General features: G+C 37.3%; 1 pseudogene; it reads right to left on the bottom strand.

Moving 5' to 3' along the window:
- Positions 1–3,904: 3,904 nt before the first annotated feature.
- Positions 3,905–4,004, bottom strand: LOC127077151 (uncharacterized; annotated as a pseudogene).
- Between the last annotated feature and the right edge of the window lie 1,996 nt (positions 4,005–6,000).

Raw genomic sequence — 6,000 nt, forward strand, 5'->3', positions numbered from 1 at the left:
TCAGACTATTTGTTATCAAATTTAATGTGTATTGACTCTTTAACCATATTGGTTTTAGAGTTATACACTTCGTATGCTTTAGAGTGTTCAGAGTATCCTAAAAAGATACCCTTCTAAGCTTTAACACCAAATTTCTTCAGATGGACTTTGTTGTTTAGAATGTAACAAGTACATCCAAAATGATAAAAATAAGAGATGCTTAGCTTTCTTCCCTTGAACATTTCATATGATGTCTTATTTAGAATATGTTTGATATAGATTCTATTTTGAGCATAACATGTTATGTTTACAGCTTCCTCCCATAAGTACTTAGGTAAGTTGTTTTCATGAATCATGGTTCTGGGCATTTCTTATAAAGATATGTTCTTTCTCTCTACAACTCCATTTTTCTGTGGATTTCTAGGAGAAGAGAACTCATGGAGAATTCCATGTTTTTCACAAAATAATTCAAATGACTCAATTTCAAATTCACCACCATGATCACTTATCACCTTTAAAATTTTGGTTTCTTTTTCAATTTGTACTTGTATGTAGGAGATGTTGAACACATCATATGATTCATCCTTGGTTATTAGGAATTTAACCCAAGTCCATCTTCTATAGTCATCAATAATTACTAGACCATATTTCTTCTCATTGATTGATGTAGTACTAATAAGACCAAACAAATCAATGTGAAGCAGTTCTAAGGGTCTAGAGTTAGAGACAATATTTTTAGTTTCGAAAGAAGTTTTGCTGATTTTCCCTACTTGGCATGCTTCATAAAGAGAATCTGAGTGATAATTGAGATCTGGGAATCCTTAACAAGTTTCAACTTGCTAATTTTAGAGATTAATCTCCAGTTAGCATGACCTAACCTTCTGTGCCAGATCCACTTCTCATCACTCACTGATAGAAGGAAAAGTATCTTCTAATCAACCAATTCGGAAAATTTAATTTTATAAACATTTCCCTTTCTCTTACCTTTGAACACTATGGACTTTCCAAGTTCATTCATGACTATTCAATTATTCTTATTAAACATGACTTCATAACCTCTGTCACAAAATTGACTAATGCTCAGTAGGTTATGTTTAAGTCCATCTACAAGCCAAACATTATTAATTGAAATAGAGGAGTTACCAATAATACCCAATCCAGTGATCTTTCCTTCCTGGTTTCCTCCAAATCCCATAGTTCCTCCCTCTTTTAGATTTAGGGTTTGTAACATAACCTTTTCTCTTGTCATATGTCGTGAGCAGCCACTATCCAGGTACCATGATTATTGCTCTGCTTCTCCCTTGAAGCATATCTGTAGCAAAGAAAATTTGAGATTTAGGTACCCATAATCGTATGGTTCCTTTATGGTTAGTTCTGACAAGTTTCTTCTTGTCATGTACCTTTGCTTTCATATGATAAGGTTAGGATTATTCAAGACTTTTGATTTAAAAGTTTGTTGTCTTGAATTAATCTTGACCTTAGGTTCTGATTGATAACATGAAATTATATCACATTTGAAGACTTAATTCAATTAGATTATATTATCATTTACTTTAATTTATCCCATTTTATCAGATATTATGCAGTATTTCTTTTCTATTTATGTCAGGTATCCATTTTGAAGCAAAAGTGAAAAAGGGAAGAAAAGGAGGTGTAGAAAGGAGTAAAAAGGAAACAAATATCAAAGACCAAGCCCAGCCCAAAAGAAAGCGCACGTTGTGCCTGTGACGGGCGTCACAAGGGTTGTGACGAGCGTCACACTAGAAGCATCCCTGTGACGAGCGTCACACATGGTGTGACGAGCGTCACACCATTCCACTAGCTTTTTGGCGCAAGTCACGCTCTCAGAAGAATTGAAGAAGAACGTTGAGAGAGTTCGTGTCCTATGCCCACGCCGTGTATTTAGCCATGCTGAAGACTCGTGGGAAACGGAAGGCAGCTACTAAGGCTATTATAAATAGCCATCTCACAAACCTAAAAAAAGTCTCAGTTTTTGCACGCTCAGTTTGCCGAAGCTCTGCCAAATTTTCTTTTCACGCCTTTGCTTATTTTTCTTCCTTTCCAGCAACTTAGCATTGTTTATTTTATTTATTTCTTTTGCAAGATTTACATTCTTTTTCCCTTGCAAATTTACCTTTCCAGTTTTAGCTTTTAGATATTTTTCGCATAATAGTTTCTACACCGGAAACTATTGTGCAACTTTATACCGGATTTAACCTTACGTTATATTCCAGTTTTATTTCCTTGATTTAATTTACTGTCTAATTGAAGAATCCAAGAACAAATCCTACCGGCTTGTGGTGGAGTGTTCAAGACCATTGTATTACGCATTCAGGTTCTTTAATTGTTATTTAATTTTTAATGTTTTATTCTATTGTTTATTCATATTGCCTGCCTGGAATGAGTTTGTTTATGCATGATATAAATTCTTATTTATTTAGCATGTCTGGCTAATTTGCCTAGGTATCGGTATGTAAAGTAAGCAGAATAAGGGATCAAGACTGAGTCGGTCTATTTAAACTTAAAATCAAAATCAATCTTTTTACGGTTTCAACTTACAGGTTTAATAACAAGATTTTTTACAAAAGTAAAAGACATAAAGAAGTTAAAATCAATAGAGCGAGAGTTTGAGATTTTAACTGGACAGTGTAAGTTAGGCATTAATTCTAGATCAGGGCGAGAGCAAGTTTTAGAGTTAATTAAATTCTGACCTTTTCCAAAAAGTATTTTTAAAGATTGGATGTGAGGACGAGAGTTAAGCATTTGGATTTAATTATATAACCTAAGTCAACAGAGCGAGAGTTTGAGATAAGGGTGTTTAAAACGGTCAGTATTTTCTTAAAAGGAGTTTCTGCAACTTTATTGTTTTCAAAATATGGTTTTTGACTTAATTATAAGTGACAGCAACATTAATATAAAATCATGGTTTATTCAACAGAGCGAGAGTTTGAGATAGAACCTTTAACCAATGAAGTTAACCGAAACGATTCATTTTAAAACCAAGAAACCGACAAAGACTTGATTCCCTAGTTTTGACGAACTACATACCGATATCCGTTTTATTGATATTTAATCTAGATATTAGTTTAGATCTTAGTTTTTCCCCAAACAATCAAACATTTTCACCTTAGATTTACGTAGTAACCTTAGATGACGGTATATCGATTCATAAGTCCCTGTGGGATCGATATCTTTTAAAACTACGCGATAGAACTGTGCACTTGCAGTTTGTATCCCATTCTCGACTCACCCAGTCGAGCGATCAAGTTTTTGGCGCCGTTGCCGGGGACTTTTATTCAATCGATATCGTAACTCTTCCGTTACGCTGTAGAGACTAAGGTTTCTTTTTCTTCTATTTTCTTTCTTTCGTTGATTTGTATGCCACACACTCGCTCTCAAGGCGAACCGCTCTATTTACGAATCAACGATATTGAACTATATCTCCGAGTCTTACGACGAATTCGGGAATATCGTGCTGAAAACAATCTCCCTCCTATAAACCTTCCAGATTTCAAAAACATTTTTCCTTCTTTAACCGAGATGGCAGAACCAGCTCGTGCTCTTAGAGATTACGTCGCTCCATCGCAAGATGAACCGCATTCAAGTATTGCTCCGCCCGCAATCGAAGCAAACAACTTTGAACTTAAACCTTCGTTGTTGCAGGCTGTGCAACAGAACCAATTCTCTGGAAATCTTACCGAAGATCCAAACCTTCATTTATCCGTATTTGTTCAATACGCTGATACTGTTAAAGCTAATGGTGTCACTTCAGAGGCGATTCGACTTCGTCTTTTTCCTTTCTCATTAAGAGATAGCGCTAGAAGATGGCTTCAATCTCTCCCTTCCAACTCAGTCACCACATGGAACGAGTTGAAGAAAGTTTTTCTTGCCCGATATTTTCCGCCAAGCAAAACAGCTATGTTAAGAGCCCAGATAAACGGATTTAAACAGAAAGACAACGAGTCTCTTTTCGAAGCATGGGAAAGATACAAAGACATGATGAGACTTTGCCCACACCATGGTTTGGAAGACTGGTTAGTAATTCACACATTTTATAATGGTCTCTTATACAATACAAGGTTAACAATAGACGCCGCTGCAGGTGGTGCACTAATGAACAAACCTTACGCTGATGCTTACCAACTTATCGAGAGCATGGCCCAAAACCACTATCAGTGGGGAACCGAACGAACGAATGTGGAAAAACCTCAACCGAAAACTGGCATGTACGAGATAAGTAACCTTGATCACGTCAATGCAAAAGTGGATGCTTTGGTCCAGAAAATTGAAAGTTTAAACGTATCACCTCCAGCCGCCGTGGTTGCTATAACTCAGAATTGCGAGGTCTGTGGAATCCAAGGCCACACTCCTGCGGAATGTCAACTCTTGACTGGAATCCAAGCAGAGCAAGTAAACTATGCTCAAGGAAGCCCCTATTCGAATACCTATAACCCAAATTGGAAGAACCATCCAAACTTCTCATATAAGAGTAATAATGCTTTATACGCACCTGGACAGTCTCCAAATCAAGCCCCATCTATATCTCCAGGATATCAGAAACCGAATCCTAACAATAATACCCCTAGAAAATCCAACTTGGAAATCATGATGGAAAACTTTATAGCTTCCCAACAACAAACCAATAAAGATTTCTTAAACCAGAACATACACACTGGCGAACAACTAAAACAACTAGCAAGCAAAGTAGATGCCCTGGCTACCCATAACAAAATGCTAGAAACGCAAATATCTCAAGTAGCTCAACAACAAGCACCTACTGCTGCACCAACTGGTACATTCCCTGGACAGCCCCAACCCAATCCGAGAAGCCAAGCTCATGCAATTATATTGAGAAGTGGAACGGAAGTGGAAGGACCGTCTGACCCAAGGATAGAAAACCAAAACCCTAAGAAATCTACTGAGGAAAGTGAACCTAAGGAAAAGGAAGAGAGTAATAAGGAAACCCTAGAAAAGAAGGAACCTTATGTACCTCCACCACCTTACAAACCACCTATACCTTACCCTCAAAGGCTTGTTAAAACCAAAGATGTAGGCCAATTTAGAAAATTTGTTGATCTCCTTAAACAATTAAACGTTACAATTCCGTTTACCGAAGCTATCACGCAGATGCCCTCATATGCTAAATTCTTAAAAGAAATTCTTTCTAATAAGAGGAAACTTGAGGATAGCGAAACCGTTACACTCCCTGCCGAATGTAGCGCTATAATCCAAAACATGCCCCCTAAACTCAAGGATCCGGGTAGTTTCTCTATACCCTGTCACATAGGAAAATTTGTCATCGACAAAGCCTTATGCGATTTAGGAGCCGGAATTAGCGTTATGCCTTTATCCATATGTAAGAAACTAGAAATGGGAGAATTAAGACCGACCAAAATGTCTGTGCAATTAGCAGATCGTTCCATCAAATATCCTGTAGGAATCCTTGAAAACGTTCCCGTACGCATAGGTCAGTTTTACATTCCCACTGACTTCACAATTATGGACATTAGAGAAGATGATACGACACCTATTATACTAGGAAGACCATTCTTAGCAACTGCCGGTGCAATCATAGACGTAAAACGAGGACGACTCACCTTCGAAGTAGGTGAAGAGAAAATTGAATTCATTCTTTCCCAATTCTTGAAAGCACCTGCAATAGAAGATACATGTTACTTCATGGATATCATCGATGAATGCATAAAAGAAGCAGAGTCAGGAGAAGACAAATCATCAGACTATCTTTTAGAGGACAAATCTAAACAATGCCTAGCAATAACACCGGATCCTACGCAGTGTCTTAACAAACCAACCCCTGATTTGAAAACACTTCCCAAAAATCTGAGATATGAATTCCTAGACTTAGAACTTGAACGACCTGTGATAGTTAATGCAGATCTAGGAAGACTCGAAACAGAAAAACTCCTACATATCTTAAGAAAATATCCAACCGCACTAGGATACCACATCACCGATCTCAAAGGAATAAGCCCTTCTATTTGTATGCACCGCATCATGTTA

The sequence above is a fragment of the Lathyrus oleraceus genome, chromosome 4 (genome assembly GCF_024323335.1).
Source record: "Lathyrus oleraceus cultivar Zhongwan6 chromosome 4, CAAS_Psat_ZW6_1.0, whole genome shotgun sequence".
Classification (NCBI taxonomy): domain Eukaryota; kingdom Viridiplantae; phylum Streptophyta; class Magnoliopsida; order Fabales; family Fabaceae; genus Lathyrus; species Lathyrus oleraceus.